This window comes from Sceloporus undulatus, chromosome 2 (assembly GCF_019175285.1).
Source record: "Sceloporus undulatus isolate JIND9_A2432 ecotype Alabama chromosome 2, SceUnd_v1.1, whole genome shotgun sequence".
In the NCBI taxonomy this organism is placed as follows: domain Eukaryota; kingdom Metazoa; phylum Chordata; class Lepidosauria; order Squamata; family Phrynosomatidae; genus Sceloporus; species Sceloporus undulatus.
Window position 1 is genome coordinate 202,784,114 of NC_056523.1, and position 22,241 is coordinate 202,806,354.

General features: G+C 40.3%; 1 protein-coding gene and 1 long non-coding RNA gene across 4 annotated transcripts in view; one reads left to right on the plus strand and one right to left on the minus strand.

Annotated features, from left to right (window-relative positions):
- Window positions 1-22,241, minus strand: part of LINGO2 (leucine rich repeat and Ig domain containing 2) — a 774,940-nt gene that overhangs the window by 349,364 nt on the left and 403,335 nt on the right. For 2 of the 3 annotated variants that reach the window (XM_042449989.1, XM_042449990.1), the window contains one exon: window positions 44-128. The gene's annotated coding sequence lies outside the window, so the exon portion shown is untranslated. Of the gene's footprint in view, window positions 1-43; window positions 129-22,241 lie in introns of those variants that run through there. The other variant, XR_006101993.1, reaches the window with a different exon arrangement.
- LOC121921644 overlaps window positions 15,316-22,241 on the plus strand; it is a 13,776-nt gene continuing 6,850 nt past the window's right edge. The window contains exons 1-2 of the long non-coding RNA XR_006101996.1: window positions 15,316-15,470; window positions 20,780-21,001. This is a non-coding gene — a long non-coding RNA (uncharacterized LOC121921644). The remainder of the gene's footprint in view (window positions 15,471-20,779; window positions 21,002-22,241) is intronic.

The following is a 22,241-nucleotide window of genomic DNA, read 5'->3' on the forward strand; positions in this document are numbered from 1 at the left end:
GAGTATGGGGAATCAAAAGCAGAAAAAAGAGAGAACCACCTACCAGTATAAAATGAGACATTCATACTTTTCATGTACTTCGTCCTGTGTCTCAGTGTATGTTTGTTTTTTGGGCTCTTCTTGTTTTTCTTTAAAAAGAAAGAAAGAAAAGATAAATCAATAATTAGAGTAGATACTTTGAGTAGCTGAGTAAAGAACAACTGACTGCATTACAATGACAGCTCATGTTTTCACTTAAGGCTTTTAAACGTGTACAGAGAGATACATGGCTGTCTTCAAAATGGCCCTGAAGCTGTTGCCTAACAAGACAAGTGTAGCCTGGCATACTTATATAATAAATCTCTTTGGAGTACCACACATGTGCCTACTAAATAACATTAAAAAGTGATAAAAACACTTTTTGTAAAGAAGTAGAAGACGTTGGCAATCATGACCTCAGTAGCACTGCTGGACTTGATGTATTCTCAGGCTGAACCAATTTTCTTCCACACACAAAACGGCAGGGTTTAAACATCAGGTATGCATTTCCCCCCTCCAAAGTGAACAGTAGTATACTATGATATTAACAAGCACTGTTAGTTTTCTCAAGGACCACCATCAGTGCTTAACATTGCCGTCTGAGACCAATTAGGCTCTCCATTGTCCTGTGTGAACAGAGAATGCACTCCACAATGCTCTTTGCCTTCCCTGTAATGCACAGCTACCACTACAGATGGCAAGTCAACTCTAGAGTGGTAGCAAGTTTTTATGTGACTTCTTCCTCAGACAATGCTTGAGGGAGAAGCAGAATTGCAAACACTGACATGCCTACTAGATATGCTCATACTAGCCAGAAGGAATAGGGCTGGGGGGGGGGGGGGACTCACTTCAATTTATTATTTGCAAGAATTTTCTGAATTCCACATTCCAGATGGATAGAATTTGAGATTAAACAAATGAGCAAATAAGCAAGCTTCTAAGTAAATCTGAAACCACCACCCCAGGGGTGAAAAGTACGCTGTACTGCATCTCCCTACCAGTTCTAACTGGCATAGACAATTGCAGCTGGAGTGCCACATATGTCCCGTCCCTGTCTCAACTTGTTAAAAGTGAGTTTGACTCAGTCTGTATTCAGCTATGTGAATGCTAAATTATGGCAAGCCTCTTTAATACCTAAATGGCATACTGGTATAACATGGCCCTCTCCATACTGAAATCAGCTGTGTGTGTCTAGTGAATTTGTTTAGTGCAGATGGATGGAATTTTGTTTTACTCCATTTTGAAGAATTTTCCAAATTGCAAAAATTACATATTCAAGACAAAAAAAACTTGAGTTTTTGTTTTTTAAAGAATATGATTATAGGAAAATGCAAACCTGATTAATTTTCCCTACTAGCCTTACTGTTACATAATGAGAAAGGAGTCTTGAACTATATGTCCATGAAGCTCTTCCCCTTAAATAGAAACTTGGAGCTGTTCACCATAGATATACAATTGCCATTCATCTGCCAGAGGCATGGCCAACAGTTGTGTTAAAGAAGGGCGCATGGACAACAAGTGTAAATCCACTTCCTTCACATTAATGGGATGAAAATGTATGAATAAAGATTATGTGTCTTTCTGGGAGATATGTCCACTGTTATTGTTCTGAGGGTCTCCCAAAAAGCTCTTGACGTAGAATTTGTGAAGCTTTTTGGCTACACTTTCAAACATTTTGCTGCATGTTTGTCCATTTCATGAAAATCCCACTTCTACTAATGAATTCAGGTCTGGATAACTTGTGACACACCAAGCCAAAAACCTCCATAATAACCATTTATGGCAGCCCAGTACTGTTTTAATTAATGGTTTATTTTCACTATCTGCTTTAGACTTCAAGTCTTGGAGAGTTGTAGGGTGGAGTGGGGTGTCTAGTGTATAGCAGACCAGAGTATATGAGTGATGATGCTGGACTGTGCTTAGAAATCATAAATTGGTTAATCCATAATGGTTTTGACAGTTAATCATTAATGAAAGCATCACGCCCAGAAGCACGACTACATTCTACATGTTTTTCAAAACATGTGAGAACGGTGAATCATGGGGGATCAGGAGTACAAAACTTGAGAAAAACTGGTTCAATTCCCCCACCCCCATTATACCAAGTTCCCGATACAAATCTTCTTTTCCAAATTTACTGTGATCTGAGGAAGAAGAAGAAAAAACTACCAACAAACAGAACCAACACAAATCTGAGGGGTGATTTTCACTTTTTTTTAATAAAGGAAAAAGCATTAAAAACAATGTATAAACAGAACACTACAAACAAAATGCGTCACGTCAAGCTACCACAGGAATATTTTAAGCACCATATTTCATTTTTCTTCTGCATAAAGAGACAAATTATTTAGATTGTCAATTAATTTAACATTGATTATTCCAGAGCTTGAAAAGCTCTACATGGTGAAGAAGTATCACACAGCAACGTATTTATCACAGCAGCTATTCTCACGTACATTCATGAGGATGATTTTCCTTCATAGGATACTGGTGGAGGCATTGGGGTAATTTAAGATGAGAGCTAGGCTCTTATGCCTAGTGTTGCTTGGAGTGGGCTCTGAAAGTCTGCTGGAGCTCTGGCAGCTGCCCAGGAATGCCAGACTATGAGGCCAATCTGTCTCACACCCTCTTCCTTCCTTTTTACTTGCTTACTTACACACAAACACATTGCTGACAGTATTGAGTCATATTTCTTTTTCTTCCCTTAAACTTTTGTGGCAAAATGCAAAAGCTCTTCTGAAAAGGTCAAAAAAAGGATAAGCCTTGCTTTGCAACCAACCATTAGAAGCATTTGGGGGCATATGTCCAGAGTGAACCAGCATTGTGTAATGGTTTGAGCTCCAAACTATGGCTTTGGAGACCATGGAAACTCACTGGGTGACCTTGGGTGGGTCACACACTCTCAGCCCCAGAAAAAAAAAACCTGTGATAGGTTTGTCTTAGGGTCGCCATAGGTAAGAAGCAAGTAAAAAGCACACAACAACAACAGCAAACCATTTTCAGGCAAAAGTTTCTTCATGACTGTAATGACAGTTTAAGAGAAATTTTGTTCTGAAGAAAGTCAAACTCATCTGATACTAAGAAATGACTATATTTAGGTCTTCTCCCCTTTTCTTTTCTTTTGTTCTTTGTATCTAGCTACTTGATCCTTAACATATAAATATTTGATATTTGTCATGGCAATGACAAGGATGATGCTTTTATATCACAACACATTTTAATAAGACTTACTTGGCTGGGTTTTATAAAGTCTACTAGAATGATTTCCAATCTGCTTTGCAAATGACTTTGCCACTATTAATCTATCTCCTTTTCCCTTTCCCTTTCTTTCTTTTGTGTCATTAACTCTCATCTACTTGATATTATATGTTGATATCTCTAAGTTATGATTTGTTGATGAATTCTCCCAAAATTAGACCTACAATTAGGCCTATGCACATCTTTTGCCCATGGACAAACAACACACACACAGAGACACAGTTGCCAGGACAATCCATTAGGCTGTGTGTTATTTTTTGGTCCCACACGATAAAATGTTTTGGAACAAAAATGTTGTTTTATGGTTGAAACATGATACAGAGATACTAGTGATGAGGCTTGAATAATAAACAACAATAAACAATCCCTAACCCTGAGACCTTGGGCAAGTTATGCAGCATTAGAGGATGGCAAAGGGAACCCCTCCCCCCTCTGAACAACTCTTGCCAAGAAAACCTTGTGATAACATCTCCTTAGGGTTGCCATAGGCTGGAAATGACTGGAAGGCACACAAGAAAACTATCTCTATTGAAAAAGGTAGGACAACCATAAGTCATGCTCACTTCATCCTCTCTAGGCAATCTTTCACACTAGAAAATTGTAGCACTGTGATTTCATTTTAATTGCCATGTGACATCCTGTGGAATCTTCAGATTTGAAGTTTAGGGGATTTTCAGGCAGAGTGTTCTTCTCACTCACCAAACTACAAATCCCAAGAATCCATGGGATCCAATCTTGGCAATTTAAGTGATGTCATAGTCCTGTAATTGTGTAGTGTGGACGGGACTAAAGACAGTCCAAACAAAGATATTAATGTCATGAAAGGGAAAGTTGGAAGGAGCTGGCACAAACATCTACAGACAGTTCATCACAGAGTGGTAAAAGACATCAGTCAGGAACATATGGGCCAAAGAAAAGTGCAAACAAATTAACAGCACTGGGAACCTTTTAACTGTTCTTCATGGACAACATCCTTTGCTACATAAACCATTGAACCAATAGAGAGAGGCATGGCGTGTATTCAGAATATGGAACAAGTTAAAGTGTGTGTGGTGACTTGGGGGCCTTTCCCTGGAGCCCTTGGCGCCCTGTGCGTGGCCCTTTACTCCCAGGGAGTCCCCTCTTGTCACACTTTCCCTTCTAGGATCTCCTAGATCTCCATTCTTGCTCCCTGTTGAGCAGAATGAGAGCCCTGGAGGTCCTATAGTCCCGCTGCATCGTCAATTTTTCAAGCACACACTGGGACTTGCTTGAAAGAGAGAGAGATCTAGTTTCCTTTCTTGCTAACCCACAGCAATCAGTGACCGAATAAGGCACGTGTACAGGAGTACAGAGATAGCAGATGCTTTTTAAGAAAGAAGTTTATTTTAAACAAAAGGATAGAATAGGATAGAAAGAAGTTATAACACTCTTGCAAAGCCTCTTTGCCTTGCAGGTCAAAGAACATAGTTACAGAATTCATTCCAGACAAGCCATTGTTGAAAATAACAAAAGGCCTAAACGCACTAGCTAACACATTCCTAACTACTCACAACAGATGAGATTTGTAGTCCTTTGGAGTTCCTGGATGCAGGGAGGGCCCCCTGGCCTCTCGACCTGCATTCCCTTGAGTCTGTGTCTCCCAGACTCAAAGAGACAGCATCTGGTTTCCCCCTCAGGAGAGGTTCAAGGGAGAGACAAAAGACCGCATGGCTCCACAAGTCCTTTTAAAGATTCCCCATAGAAAGTTCTTGAATCTCGCGGTCCTACTCTCTGATTGGTCAGTTAGACCTTACATCAGCTATGATGTCACAGCTCATTAGCATGTGATGTCATCTCTCATTAGCATGCACCTCCTCCCAGATTAACCCTTTGTGTTCAGGAGAAGTTCCCAGATGGCTGGAGACCCAGCCATCACAGTGTGGAAGACACTTGAATCGCTGAGATGAAGGGATGTATTTATTAGCCCAGTGGTTCTCAAACTTTTTGCCCTTTTGACTCCCTTTACATCTCCATGTGGATGCCATCCCCCCCCACTCAACATAGTATATGAATAAAAAACATTTTGTTTGTTTAGTGTGCATATTTTGCTCACACATTCACATATATTCTTATTTTTACATTTTATAATGAAATAGATCTCCTTCCCTCATTCTCCTCCCTCAGGCATAGGCTCCAAGCACCCTCCTTGCCTTTCTCTTACCCTCCAGGACATAAGTAGCTTAGGAAGAAGAGAAGGAGGAAGGAGGGAGATCAGGGCCTCCAAGTATCATTCTTCCCTCGCACTCCTTCTGGGGACCTTGCCCCACTGTTTGAGAACCACTGTATTAGCCTGAGATTCGTAACAGAAGTATATCATGGATAACATAAAATGTTAGCAGTACTATAGCATCCAATCTTATGCTGATGCCCTTTCAGAACAGTGATGAGCCTAAGAAGCTGGAAGGTCTCAAAATTCTCAGGGCTAAGAAAGCACTTCAATTTGAGGTTCAATGATAGTGAAATAACACAGAGTCACTGCTCACATTGTTTCTGATCTTAATGTCAATGACGTTTGTGGAGTAGCACAAAACATAATAATTGCTAGAGACAGATTTAACCACTGATGTGTACCTGTCTGAGTTCGGAGATAGATGGTTTTGGTTTTGGGGTTCTAGTGCAAGAAGAACCCCGCATGGAATTTCCAAAACAACTGTACAGTTGCTGATAATTTTTGATAGGTAGCCTTGTTGTGTCAACATACCCTTACTTATTAAGAATGAGAAAAATGTAAATGTTATTTGCATCCTGAGGAAATATATTTCTATTCACTTTTGTATACTCTACAACCCTGACCTATGGCACTGAAAACAGATTGTGGAGCTCGGCTCTCATTCTAATTAAGCCTTGGTGACAATTGTTTTTGTCTGCTAGGAAAATACAAGTGAGAGGAGAGGAGAGTTATGGGAATGTGGGGTTCAGCATTGGAGTTTTGACTCTTCTACCATACTTTAAAACAGAAATGGGAATAATACGGGGCTCTGGATGTTTTTGAACTGCAACTCCTGACATGCATCACCACTGGAGATGCTGGTTAGAGCTGCTGGAAATTGCAATTCAACAATATCAAGCAGTGGTGGGGAGTTACACGATTCCTTCTCCTACTGTTAACATCTTCACAGGATTCACATATATTATGCATCAGGAAGCATCTTCATTTTAGCTTTGCAGCACAATTGCATATATATTACCCCAGTCACTCAAACTTCCACTTTAGTTCCATCTATTTGTTTTTATCAAACCCTGTTTGTTCCTGTCAGCAAATGACACAAATGCAGCCAGGTACTCATGCAGCCCAACATCTCTAACAGAGAGGCAGAATACAGTTGTGAAAAAAAAAAGCCAACAACAGCCTGCTTCCTGGGGAGTTTAACTGGAGAAAACTATTTATTTACTTCTTTATTAGAAACATATATTCCTGTCTTTTTGTCTTAAAAAACCCAAACAAATATGAAGTTGATAACAACATCTAAGACAAAAACAGTTAAATAATGTACAGACAGTGCCTGAGCTACCCCAGTCCATCTGAGATCCTTTCAGAAAGATGGCTAGCCAATCAAGATAGCACTATATGCTCCATAAAGTTCTTGAAGTTATCATTCCAGTTCAGATTTCCATGTACTTTTGGGGGGGGGGGGAAAGGGGGGGTAGACTGACAGACAGAGGGTTATGGGAATCCAGTTTTGAGGCTGCTCAGCCATGGATGATATTATTGCACATCTGACAATATTGCTACTAGAGTTGATGAAGCTGGTGAACAGGTCCACTAAAGATCTACTATTTGGGGGCCTAACAAATTCTTCAGGATAGATGCAACCCATGAAATGCAATTTCCTTAATATGGAGCAGGCACCTTTAGTGAGAATCCTGTATAGTGAAGAATTCTTCATGTAGAACTATATTGTAGTTGGCTAAGTCCTAGACCAGTCCTTTAGTCCTCCAGAGCCCTGGTGGCACAATGGTTAAATGTTGGTACTACAGCCACAATTTATTTATTTATTTACTGTATTTATACTCCACTCTTCAGACAGAAAGGCTCTCAGAGCAGCTTACAGATAGACATTTCTTTGACCTCAGGCTTACAATTTAAAAAAGACATGACACAAAAGGAGAAGAGAATGACAGTGGGAAGGGGAATAAGTCCAGTGGTTCTTCTCTCCCTCTGAAGCCTGGACCATGGTGGTTGGACTGGAGAGAGGGCTCGGCTTCTTATTTTGGGCCAGGCCTGATGAACCTGGCTGGCCTATCTCTCCCTCTGAGGACAGATGATGTCAGATGGCAAAGAGGGAGGGATCTTCCTCTTACTTTGGGCCAGGTCTGATGGAGCTGGCTGACCTTTCTCTCTCTTTGAGGCCAGATGATGAAGTTTATCATACAGGCTCCTGGCACAGTCGGAGAATGGTCCAAAAGGGGCCAGGAACGGAACGAGTGGGGGATGCATTTTACTGCACACAAGGAAGTCCCTTACTTGCTCCGTTCCCAGTCCGTTCCAGAGAGGAGGAGAATTTTGAGAACTGTTTTGAACAGTTCTCAAAAATCGCCCCCTCTGGGACGGATGGGGAACAGAATGGAACGAGTGAGGGACTTCTGCGTGCAGTAAAATGCATCCCCCACTCATTCCACGCTTGTTCCTGGCCCCTTCCCTTCCGTTCTCCGACCGTTCCCTGAGCCCCTGTGCGATAAACTTCAGATTCACAAGGTGGTGAGTTCAATGCCAGGTTGACTAAGCCTTCCATCCTTTTGTAAGTTGGTAAAATGAGTACCCAGCTTGTTGGAAGCTATTAGCTTACATATTGTAAACTGCTTAGAGAGTGCTGAGTTCACTGTACATGCCATGCTATTGCTATGTTTTGGACTTCAGCTCTCAGGGTTCCTGACTATTGGCCAAACTGGCTGGGACTCCTAGGAATTGATGTCCTCCCTGCAATTCTCCAATCAGTCATGGAATGGTCATGGGGTGCAGAGGCTCTGCAGTACACCTTGGAAGGAGTTGTTCTGCATTAAACAAAAATGACATATAGAGGCATAAACTGACATACGCCTACATATGCCACTAACAGGCTGCCAGACTTTATGTCCTCTGGATGTTTTTGGATAACACTTATTAGATTTAGCCTGCATGATCAATGTTCAGGATGATGAAATTTGTAGTAAAAAAAAAAAAGTAGGATCATTAGATTGCCTACTGCTTTTAGCTTCCCACCAGCTGGCCTCAAGTGCACCTCCATCTTAGTGCTTGCTGGGATTTCTCATTCTATTGAGGTACCATTTATGCACAGACATTACAGTGATATTTGTGACCTACTGCAAAAGCACTTTGATTGATTCTGAGGTGTTGAACATCCTCCACTTACAAGTGTTAAAATGCTTTCAAACACCTGAAATGCTTTAACTCCTCTAATGCAAATCAATCAAGAATGGTCTTTGTGAGGGTATGTGTATGCATGCACACATACCCTCAGCATCTGACTTCAGCCATTAACTTTGGAGAACCACCAAACATTGGTGAATAAGTACATTCATCCTTGGCCCATAAAGTGAAAAATGGAAAACAAAAACAAAACAAAAATCAGGCATTTACGAACAGGCCCTTTTGTTTAATGGTTTGTGAAGGCTGGGTGGGTGAATTGCAATCCACTATTATAACCAGAAACTAGGGACCATATATTCTGTAGCTTCACTGGTGGTGGGGGTGGGTGAACAAATAGTTGTGAAAGTTTGTCAGTGTAAGAGAGAAAGGGTTGATGTATGTGCCAGTTTTCAGGCAGTAAAAGGTAGGTATCCTGTTTGGGATTCTGGAAGCTATAGTTCATAAACATAATTTTTCCTAGCTCTAGTTTCAATGATGATGAGTGACCTTTGGTATGGAATAGAGGTCACGCTTCTCAAATTAGGAGATGACATTACATTAAGAGGGGTAGCTAACAACCCATATAACAAGATCAGAATTCAAAATGTTCCTAACAGTTTAGAAAGCTGGGCCAAAATTAACAAAATTAATTTCAATTGGGAGAAATATAAGATTACACTTGGGCAGTAAAAATGAAATGCACAGACCTATAGGTATAGAAGATAACCTGGTTTGATGGCAGTACGTGCTAAAGGGATCTAGGAGTCTTAGGCTGCTTCTGCACTGCAGAAATAATCCAAATTGACACAACTTTAAATGTCATGGCTCTATGCTATGGAATTCTGGGAATTGTAGCTTGTTGTGGCATCAAGAGTTATCTGACAGAAGGCTAAACGTCTCACAAAACTACAAGTACCAGAATTCCACAGCATTGAACCAAGACAATTAAAGTGGTATCACCCGGAATATTTCTGCAATGCGGATGCAGCAGGTGTGGTTCACAAGCTGAACATGAGTCAGCAATGTGATGCAGCAGCTAAGAAAATCAATGCAATTCTAGGCTGCATCAATAGGAGTATAGTGTCCAGATTGAGGGAAGTAATAGTACCACTCTATTTTGCTTTGTTAGATTTCACTTGGAATACTGTGTCCAGTTCTGGCCACCACAATTCAAGAAGGATGTTCACAAGATGAAGCATGTCCAGAGGAGGGCAACCAAAATGGTGAATGGTCTGGAAACCGTGCCTTATGAGGAGCATCTTAGGGAGCTGGGCATGTTTAGCCTGGAGAAGAAAAGGTTAAGAGGTGACATGACAGCCATGTTTAAATATTTGAATAGATGTCATATTTAGGATGGAGCAAGCTTGTTTTCTGCTGTTCCAGAGACTAGGACATGGAGCAATGGGTGAAAACTGCAGAAAAGAGATTCTACCTAAACATTAGGTAGAATTTCCTGATAGTAGGAGCTGTTTGATAGTGGAACAAGCTGCCTTGGAGAATGGTAAGGGGTTGGGCTGGTTTTTAAACAGAGACTGGGTGACCATCTGTTGGCAGTGCTTTGACCGTGTCTTCCTCCATGGCAGGTGGTTGGACTGGATGGCCCTTGTTGTCTCTATCAATTATATGATTTTACAAGAATTGTCTGTCCCCCAATACATGCCCACAGACTTTCTGGGATTGTATTTTATCAGTCCATTTCTCTGTTTGTACAGCACCTTCCAAGAAATAGACTGCTGTGACAGATCAGGAGGAGGTACAATTTGCTCTAGGATTTGTGTGATTAGCATGTACTTTTTTATTTGAATGGATTTACATCATCATCCATTAGCAATCGTGGTGCTCATGAGGTTGCTCTACTCCAAGTGCATGTTCATTGCTCTGTTCTGGAGTCTCAGAAGTGAAGAAATTTAGAATGTGAAGGAGTGTGCCTTGGTACCAGGGAGATAGACAGGAATGCAGGGGAAAAGTGTAGAAGGGTGTTGAAAATGAGGAATATTTCAGGGGGAAAAAAGGAAGGGACATTCCGAATTAACTGCATACATGGGTGAATACACAGGGATTAAAACATGGACTTTAAAAAATAAACACTGACAGCGCTGCATTTGGGTGGGTGAATCTGTTCCCCCTCTTCCATTTTTTGTTAAAGTATTAACCCTTTTTATGCTGAATATGGAGTGTAGTTGTTGGGGGTTTTTGTTCTTGTTTTCTGAAATATTGATAAAATCATATCAAAATGATCTCACTTCAGGACCTATGAACACTCCATGGAGACATTTTAGTGATCCAGGGGCTGCATAAGTGGATAGTAAGAGAAAGAGCTGTTGAGGAGCCCTGGTGGCACAGTGGTTAAATGCCTATACTGCAGCCACTCACTCAAAACCATAAGGTTGCAAGTTCAATACTAGCCAAGGCTCAGGATCAACTCGGGCTTGCATCCTTCCAAGGTCACTAAAATGAGTACCCAGCTTGATGGGGGCAATTAGCTTACAGTTATAAACCACTTAGGAACTGCTTTGTTCAGTATGAAGTGGTATATAAATGAAGCTGCTATTGCTACTGTTGTGTGATCAGCTTTGTTTGCACAGCTACAACCCACTGTTCATTGACTTCCTTGATGACTTTCTAAAGTATTCATAAGCGGAGAATATTTTGTTGATTTCATAGGATTCTAGTAAGCAGTGAATGCTTACATTTTGTATTTGTGCCCACACTAAAAACTATAATTGCAGATTGGCTTTCCAATTAATTTTGTCACTTCATCAACATAATGCAAGAAGGTCTTGATAGTATATGTTGGAGAAATCACATAATCTGAGGAAACACTGATTTTACATTTCCAGTAATTAAAAAGAACATATTTAATTCCAAGACATTGCCCCCCCCCCTTTTTTTTTTTTTTTTTGCCATGGCAAGCATTTGAGATTTTGTTTCTGTTTTCTTCCACATTGTAAACAGCTGCTTTTGGCCTTAAAACTTCCCTTCAGACTTATTTTTAATACGTGACTCTCTTGCCCTTGTCAGATTGTTTATCGAATCCTTTCTCCACTTTGCTGTGCTTGCCAAATATATGAAATACATGAAAATAATAATATACATCAAAGTACCATCCTTAAAAGAGCTTGGTGTGTTCATTTTTATTTATGGTCTTACTTGCTGCTGACCTACTATTGTCCTCAAAACCATTTGAGCTTTTTTAAAAAGTGTTTTGCTGATTCATGGAAGGCGCAGATAAATTTCTTTATAGGTATTAAAGGATCAATGTCTCAAGTGACTAAATGAGTGATATTTTGGGGAACTGGACTGGTATACCTCTAAAAATTTGCTTTGCTCTCAAACACAACCTGTTTGCCAAAAACTATTCTGTATGGATGATGTACTCCAGTCCAGGAAGCATGTGGATCCAGGCTCCCAAAATGTGCAACACTTTCACTCCCACAGACCTCCCCATAAGCCCTTAAAATCTACTCTGTAGGGCTGGATTTGCACACACACCCGACAAGCACACACACACACAGCAAAGGTGAGAGGGGAAAAGTCCAGTCACTCTAACTAAGGTAAAAAGTGCAATGTTAGATTTAGTCAATATTCTTTCATATCGTGCTAACATTTTACTTAAATTTTTATCAGAGACATAATCGAAATTAAAGGGTGTATCTCCACACTTCACAGTTATAGCAGTTTGATACCACTTTAACTGTCATGCCACAATTCTACAGTATCCTGGGAAATATAGTCTACTGATGTACTTAGAATTTTATGTTAGAGGGCTCTAGAGCTATAGTTTATGCATGGGACATGAATGGGAGAAACGTGTGGGAGTGTGATAATCTTCCCCCTGCACAATTTATTCACATTTTAATGATGCTTGCCTCTTGTGTGAAAAAGTCCGAAGTGCCATGTATCCCAGACAACTTCTCCCATTTTAACTGGATTAAATACAAATTACTCCAGAGAAAGCAGTGCCTGCATGTATCTTTATGATAAAGCACACAGCTTCATTTCAGCACTTGAGTCTCGTTGAAAAATAGAGCCAATGCCACAGAGTTTGTGTTCTTGTTACTAGACCCTCAGACACTGAGAACAGAAAGACGTTTCCCCCCCATGGAAATCTGGCTTACCAAATTGACATTCTCTATGCTTTTGCATTTGAGAAGTTGCTTAACAGTATGATTTATAATGGTAACACAATTTACTAAGAAGGAAGGGGGAGTATGACATTTGAGCTAACAGCTTTGAGAAGCAATACAGGTATACCTCAGTTAACAAAGCAGATTTGCTCCCGGGCATGCCGCTTTCCTCTGAAAATTTGGTACCAGAACCAGCGATAACATGGAAAGAACAGGGAGTCAATCTGAATTGTAGAAATAATGCAATTTGACCAGCATTGCCAATTTCCAGGGAATTCCCCAGAATCTGGGGAATTTAATTAATTTCTTTGACTGAATATTCTGGTAAATATTGGGGAATTCCAGGGATTTTGGATTTTGGTAAAACATTCCGGGGAATATCTTTGAGGCTTGCTGGCAACACCGAATTTGACACAATTTTCACTGCCATGACTCCATCCTACAGATGGAGACACCAGCCCTCTTTGGCAGAGACCTTGTAAAACTACAAATCTCAGGATTCCATAGGCTTCAAGTATTTAACGTAGTGTCAAACTATAATTTCTACGGCGCAGATGCATATTCAGGCAGGTGTCTTTGCTACAAAAAAATAAAAGTAATTAAATTTGCTTCAACATACTTTTAATTTAAAACTAACGATATACACACATGAAATGAAACAACCAGACCAGGTAAGCTTTGCATAAGGAAACAAAAATATGTTGAACTTTCTGGAGATTGCCTGAAGACATCTTCCAAGAGGGATAATTTTTCTTTGTTTCTTCAGCTTCCATTTTTCTTATGATTTTTGTGGTCATATCTAAATTTTTGTTTTAAAAACAAACATACTGCCAGAGCAATCCTGAGACAGGACTATCGGATATCCCTTTGACTCTCTGTTTTCCTGCTTGCACACGCTCAGCAAGGGATTCGTGAGACAGCTGCTGCTCATCTTGCCTACTGCAGACAGGCATACACTAGGATCAACTAGATCCTACACTAGGATCAACTAGAATAGAATCCTGCTCTTTCTCAAGCTTTGCTTATTGGATTGTTTACTGCAAACATTCTTCTGCATCCCAAAACTTCAAGGGAGACAGAACATGAGGAGAAAAGGGGCACTGAGGAGGTATAATAAAACTTTATGAAAAGGAGTTTCTTTGTCAGAGGCTTTGTTAACTGAGGTACGTCTACTGCATAAATAAAGATAAAATTTGAAACTGAAGTTTTCTTCTCTTCTTCCCACCACACTAATATTATCACAGCAGCCAATGAAGGAACTTGGTGCAAAATAAAGCAAAATTAAAGATACAAGCCCAGATCTCAGGTTTACTATCTAAGCAACTATGCTTACAGAGGATGAGGAACAGACAGCAAAGGCAGATAAACAGGATCAGGTGGAGAGTGTTATAGCAAAGAAGTAAATTTTTATTGAGACTTTCAACATCCATCTGGAGGAAGTAAAGCATCCCCACATTTGGGAGCACTGAGACAGAATGGGTTTATTTTGGGACTAGAATATGTAATTTGGAGTTGAGAGAAATCAAAGGGACTAAAGTAATGAAGAGAGCAAAACAGGACTATAGAGAGCAGAAAGAGAGCTGAATTACTAATTTGGAAAACACCTCCAGCAAATGGAAACATTTCCTTCGTATTTTATAAAATACAATCCAGATATGAAGTTAAATGTGTTGTATTCAGTCAGCAGAGTGGGGACAGTGCAAATAGGTACCACATGGGTGATCAAACAGGTTGTGGACTACAGCAGACAAAGGAGAAGTTTAGTTCTTTATTTCATATCTTTCAACTCTCCCAATTTACCAAGGATGGTCCCATTTTTGGTTGTCCCATTTTTTCCAACTGTTTTCAAAATGTGCCGGTTTCTCTCTCTTCCTCTCCCTTTCCTACTTTGTCCTCAGCCTACTTCAGTTGTAGAAGTGGAGTTCACTCAATCAATTCAGAAGGGGGAGAGAAGAGAAGGAGGCAGGATCCTGCCTTTCTTGACTGACTCAGGCAAAAACAAAAGACTTCAGCCTCTCCTAGCCTGTGTATTCTTTCTTATTAATGTCTTTTGCCGTCTTGACCCCACTGTGATGTTCCTCAGCCACACATGTTCTGATTTTCATCTGTGAAATGTCGGAGGGTATGTTTTCCCACTTTAGATTCTGGTAAAAAAATTGCTTCCCAGAGCATCAAAACTGGACATATTAGTCCTATTACAAATAGTAACATTTGAGGAATATATATATATATATATATATATATATATATATATATATATGGGAGGCAGAGAGTTAAACTTGTTATGTTTGATGATCTTAGCAGGCCCCATCCCCCCCATTTTTTAAAAAAAGACATGCAAATTAAATCCCATGCCTACTCTGACCCAAAAATTGGTTTAACTTTCAGATTACCACCTCAATCCACTGCGTCCTTCCCTTCACAAACTTACCCCATGCACCTGATGTCTGCAGATCAACAGACTGATATTTGATGAAACACTGCCTGTATACGTGTGTGTTTGTGTGTGTATAGATATATCACACGGATTTTGGAAATAGCTTTCGGATCAGACTAAATGAGTTCCAGTACAAATAAAGAAGCGGAGAAATTGCAGCAAGCGGCTGGCAAGATATTCCACGACAGCGAGACAGATGTGCTGTGACACTCCATCCCCAACAATTGATGCTGCATGTTCAAGAGCAGATTTAATAATACAGGTTCTGGCATGGACTTTGTACACTCAGTGAAATATGTCTTGTGTGGTGCAAATGGGGGGGGGGATCTAAAAAGAAGAAAATAAAATGAAGTTTGGAAGCATTCTTTTGAATCACTGCCAAACTCCAAGCACTTTCTATTCTAATCAATACCAGAATAGACATCACAATTTGTATCTTTAGTGCCTCGGTACATTATTTCACTATTTAACTGAGGCCCTTTACAGACCAGCCTGAAAGGTCAGTCTGGGGGCATAGTCGGGTCATAGCGTCCTCACGACACATGCCTGACTCCACCCCGGGCGCCTTGATGTGTGCGCTGCTCCAGATGGCATGCGGTGTCATGGCCCACCTCCGGCACTGCATCCAGATGATGCAGAGCCAAAGGAGTGCCATATAGCTGTGCCACCATGGCTATGGTGCCCTTTTGAGGGTGCAAAAAGGAGCCGCTTTTTGTGGCTCCTTTTTGCACCTTTGAAAGGCCAGATTGGGGCCACGGTGTGAGGCTGCTATGGCCCTGATCCAGCTAGGAAAGGGGTGGCTGCAAGCCGCCCTTTTGGGACAGTCTATCAAGCCCCTTAGGGAATTTTCTATCCAAAATGCAACTTCCTCTAGCTTGTTCAGTAGTTCTAAAAGAAAGGAGCTACTCAATATCTCTGAATCTCATTTCTTTAACAATTGCATTATTTGCATATATATAGAGAACTTTTGTTCCTTTGCTTAGGGGTTTTGGGGTGTGTCTGTGTCTGCATGTGTCTGTGTGTGTATGAGAAAGAGAGAAGTGCAAAGAGAGCAAAACTTTACTGGTATGTTTCTGACAGGGAAAAGTTTGTGAGGCTCAGTGGAGGTCCAAGCCCTTCACTTCACTAAGTTTGCCTCAGAGGATTACACAGACAGGTGTAGTCTATTCTCTGTTCAAGCCCTGCACACTCATAATTCATATTCATCAACAGTTCAGTGCCAATGCTGTAAATAAATTCCCAAAGATACTTTTCATCTTTCCTCCAGCTCCCTCTAGGCTAGCTGTCTGCAGCAAACACTCCTGCACCTGTTTAGATAATGGGGTCATCATAGTGTCCTAAATGAACACATCCAATACACCTCTCCTTCTCACACAGAAGTTGCTGAATTGCATCGCCTGGCACTCTGTACTACTGGTTATGTTGGAAAGGGCTTCTGGGAGTTGCTGTTCAGCAACATCTGAAGGCCCAGATAATTCCCACCACTGATCTCCATTGATGAACAGCAGCTCTCCTGAGTTTTAGACTGGGATTGAACTTGGATATTCTGTATGCAAGACATCGGCACTACCCATTTGCTATGGCTCTCCCTTTGAAGAGCTGTGTACCCCAAAACAGGAATTCAGTTAAAAAAAAATCCTAACACATAATAAAGCACTAGCATTTGATGCTAGATTTTGTATGATACACTAGAATATGTATATTTTGGTAATATCTATTGCAAAAATTTTTTTATTGGACTTGGTGAAGTAATGATTTGCAGAATTTATAGAACTGGGTATGTCAGCTATAAAAGCACATGGAAATAATTTTCCTTTTGTCCTTAATTCATAAGCCCATAATGAAGAGCTATTCTTTCCATAAGGTACAAACAAAGTAGCAAGATGTGTTACAGGAATATATAGTGGGCTGTCTTGATTTTTTAAAAGATATTTAAGTAGTCTTATAAGTAAAGCTATACTAGTGAAAACCATTATAAATTCACTTACTTAGCTAAGAGTGATGTAGGATCATTCATGCTATCTGATCAATGTGGGAACTGCTGTGAAAACATCTGGAGGAAACGATCATGATGATCAGGATGAGATTTCAGTAATTTCTAAACCAGTTCTACTAGACCCCATTAGGATTCATGGGCGAGGGAGCACTAGGAATCTTTCCTTTGGTACCAATTGGTTTCCAAGGTAGTAAAATCTGCAAATGAAAGGTTTACACCTTGGTTTCAGCAAAACTACTTCTTTCCCTGATGCAATAATATTGATTGTTTGTAGCTTACAGTCATTTCAAATGCCCATCTAGTTTAATTGAGGCGAGAAGGTCACTTCCTGAAGTGTTTACCACCTCACAAATGACTTTGGTGAGTTGTCCCTTAAGCTTCAAATATGCAGTGTTTTGGGAGTATGTTGGTCAAGCTGATGCTGGAATAGTATTAGTGCAATTGCTGTTCTAAACTCTACTGAGTAGTATATGACACATTAATCGAAGTTAATTAAGCACCCAAATATGACCTGAGGTAAGGTTATGATCCTTCTGCCATATCCTTGCTAGTTACCATTACAGTACGAAGACATCAATCAGGCTGTGGAGCTGTGGCCTATGAGCCCTGGTGGTGCAGTGGTTAAATGCCTATATTGCAGCCACTCACTCACAAACCACAAGGGTGTGAGTTCAATACCAGCCAGGGCTTCAGAGTCAATTCAGCCTGGCATCCTTCTTAGGTTGCTAAAATGAGTACCCAGCTTGTTACACAATGTAAACTACTTAGGGAGTGCTGAAGTGCACTGATAAGCGATACAGAAATGTACTTGCAATTGGTATTGCTATTTCCCATTCAATGCTATCACATTTCCTCAGACATGTTAATGGCTGCTTTGCAGGCTTCTCTTTAGGTGTATCCACACTGCAAAAATAAAGCAGTTTAACACTATTGTAATGCCATGACTCTATCCTATAGAATCCTGGGATTTTTAGTTTGGTGAGACACCAAACCTCCTTGACAGACCAGTCTGAATACCTCACCAATCTACAAATCCCAGGATTCCACAGGATGGAGCCATGGCAGTGAAAGTGTGCCAAATTCCTTTATTTCTGCAGCATGGAAGAGCTGCCTGTCTCCTTCTCACTCCTTGTGATGCGTTGCAGAAAACAGGATACGCACTTCACTTGCTCTGAACCTGCCGTTTGTGAGCTGTCTTTAAATTCTTCACTCAGAGTTTGACACCTTTCTCTCTACACATCCTCCCTTCCTCATTAGCTTTAAAATTCATATCCATGCCTAGAACAGACCTTCCATAACCCCCTCCACCGCTGCTTTTCTTACTCGTGCCTCATTCAGTGTTAATTCCACTAAGACTGCCAGCCTTGATGTGCCATTTGCCCTGTATATCCCTCAAATATTTCCACATGCTGAACTAGTAGCCTTGCAGTGTCTTCAGATATAATGGGAAGGTTGTAGATAGATCCAAAGTTTGCTGGGGGAATTGCAGTTGCCCATTCTGGTCTGCAAAATCAAGCATGTACACATGCACACACGTGTGCGCACATGCACATACACACACACACACACATGTGCTTGTGTATCCTTTAAAAATTGAGTTTTGGAAACCTAAGGGTTTCGGGTTCATTCATGTTCTGAACATTAAGTTTGCTTGAGTAATATGTCATTCAAAACCATGTAAGGGAATTCTCACCAATGGCCATAAGCAAGTACATTCCCTTAATCAAATTCCTAATGCAGTGGACTAAAAGCCATATACATTACAAACAAATCCCTGCAGGCAGTGATAGAGATGTGTGTTTCTCCCTGTGCATGACAACAATGCAATTCCATTCTCTTTTGCTTGCAAAAGTATGGGAAGAGATCTTAAAACTGTCCCTTTTGCCAAGCTGGAAAAATCTGTTTGGCTCAAGGGACACTTTTAAGACCTTCTCCAAGCTTTTACAAATGGAAGAGAATGAAAGTGCTTTGACATCACGTGGAGACAGAAATAGAAACATGCTTCTCTGTTGCTGTCTTCCAGGTTTGTTTGTAATGGAATAAGGCTCTACATTTTATTCCAAAATGATTTGGGTGGACAGGGGTTTATCTTTTCATAGAACAGTTAACTCATGGCTGATTTTAGCCATTTTCAACATGTTTGAGCTATATCCCTGAAATAAAGACACTGCATCTCTCTGTCTCCCTCTCTGCTTTATTTATTTTATATTCTGTCTTTCTCCATGAACAGGATTCAAGGCAGCTCATAGACATTTGAGAAACAGCGTATAATATATATTTTTTAAAAATAATAACACAGAAATAAATGATAGTTCAGTTAATTTTAAAACAACATAATACACAATTAAAACATATAAAACATATTTTAAAAGGATAATTCAGATTAAAAAAATGAAAACAGATTTTTTAAAAAAATCTATCATGCAGTTCACCTTGATGATATCTATTCTATTAGGTTACAACTCTCTAAGATTTGGGCAGAGTTTTTACCCAACCTCCTAAATTAGGTAGGTTTCAATAGAGCTGCCAGGAGTTGACAGTCATGCATGTAAACATATGGGTTGGGAAGGAGGGAGAGTAGGATGCATTCAGAGATCCCAGCATAATTTGTAGTAGACTGCCAAGGTTAACCAAGTGCATCCAAGAAATTCAGAAGTTTATCATCATAGTGGATTATATCAAATGCCACTGAAAGATACAGGAAAATCAGTAGGATTCTATTTTCCCCATTCATTTCCCAGTGCAGCCTAAGAAATTTCTGTCCTCAAAATGGTGTTTAAAAAGAATTGGAAACGGATTCTATTGCTCAATGTTCTATAATACCAGGTAAGAATAAGAGGCCACCATTTGATTGAAGGCTTGGCCCAAGATGTTAAGATCGAAAGACAGTCAATAATTATTCCAGGTTATACAATCCAGGCCAGTGGGTTTGTTTCATTACTGACTGCTTTACATGCAGCTGGAACTACTCCATGTTTAAGATATACATTTGTTACCATTTAGCTCCATGTCTTTGATCCAGCCATGACAGATTTTAACAGCCAAGAAGGGCAAAAATCCAAAGCCCATACAATAGGTATCCATTCTCCAATTGGCTTGTCCACATCCTCAGGTTGCACAAGTGAAACCATAGCCATAACATGAACAGATGGTGCTCTCGCTGAATCCAACTCTGACGCTGTGACAACCAAGGCAGTGAAACAGATGCAACCAATTTTATCGACAGAACATAAAGACAGGTTTGTCAGAGTGACAATGAGCCTTTGAGGTTGCTACCATCTGCACCTCAGGGCAGATCTCTCATACCTGAAACATGTTGCAGACAAAATGGTGGCAGGAGATTGCATGTGGGGCCAGAGCCACACTTTGACCATGCCTGGCCTAGTAGAATGATAGTATCATGAAAAAAATAGCAGAAAGAATGGTGAGTTAAGGAAATAAAGAGGGGAAAAATCTAGCCTCAAACCTTTCACACTCACATTAACTCTACTTCGCTGTTCTTGGGCATGACAACTGATATTCCCGGAAGTGTTCTGCTTCAGTGATTTACATGTTTTTTCTTCCTTTGTCCCAAGGTGCTAGAGACTCGCTTAAATAGGAAAGCTGGTGGACTAATTGGCTTGAACTTCAGGGACCACAATTTGAGCTTGGAGTTTGGCAGCTTAACATCAGTGAGCTTTCCAAAGGCTTGTTGCTAAAGCAAATCCCCGTGAACTGAAATGAGGCTCAAGGATACTACCAGAGCATCTTGATTTTGATTTGATGTATCAGAGATCTCCAAGTAGAAGAAGGAAGAGGTAATGGTGGGGAAATGATCAGAAAGAGATTGCCTAGTGCCTTCAAGGGGTAAGAAGATTGTGTTATCAGTCACAACACTTTAGAAGAGCTGACTCCATTTCACAAAGGACAGCGTTTTTTTGGGTTTTTTTAAAAGAAGAATTATCAGTATTATAACTGAGGGCCTTTGGTATTATTTATTACTCCAACCACAAGTCTCTACTGTGCCAGTCAAGGACTGGAAGCATTATTATAAATGCAATTCAGTTCTACATACTCAGTCTTATTTTGCACTGGTCAGTGGATTGTCCAGAGTCATGCCAAAAGAAGGTGCAATGGCAATATGGTATGGAAGCCTTTTCTACTAAACAAAGCTTGCACTGGTTTCTCAAGTTCAAAAAATATTTCCAGCCATTGTGAAATGCCCCATGGCCTTCCACTGTGAGGCATTTAAAAAAAAAACTGTGGTATTCTGTAATTTTTTACTGAACATGAACAAAATCCACCAATGATGCTATATTTCTTTGTTGTTAAATTTATTTATTTTCCATATATACTTTTCTAATAACTAGAATAGCATGAGCATAAACAGGCAGAGTAATTAACAAAAATAATTACAAAATAAATTATATTTTAAAAAGTAAGGAAGAAATAAAAATTGCAGCAGGCAGTGGTGTCCTGATTTATCAGCTGTCCTGATCTGGCAGTCACACTTTTTCAACAGCTTTTAAAATGTCCTTCTCTCTCTCTTCCTCCCACTTTCCACACCTTTTGTCACTGGCTTACTTCAATTGCTGCAAACTGAGTTCAGAGTGCAAACACAGTTTACGTTCAATTTAGCAGTGGCAGAGGACTGGAAGGGTTGGAACTTTGTTGGTCCCTATAGACTCAAGCAAAAGCAAACTGCCACAGCCTCTCCTAACTTAGGTGTTTTTCCTCATTACTAACTTTTGCCATCTTGACCACACTCTGATGTTGCTTGACCACATATGTCCCAGTTTTCATCTGTGAAATTTTGGAATGTTAGTCCTATGAATTGGTATAACTACACTAGCATCAAGCACAACAGTGATGTAGGCAGTAACATGCCAGCAGGGGTAAAATGGCAGTTGGTGTTGTAATGACAGTGGGCAGAGCTGCAAAAGCTTTCTATCATTAGAGAAAGCTGCTCTACCAGATCTCAAGTTGCTTAGGATTCAGCAGGGCGGCTTTCTCGGTTGATAGAGACAGCTTTCTCTGCTGTCTCCATGCTGTTCTATA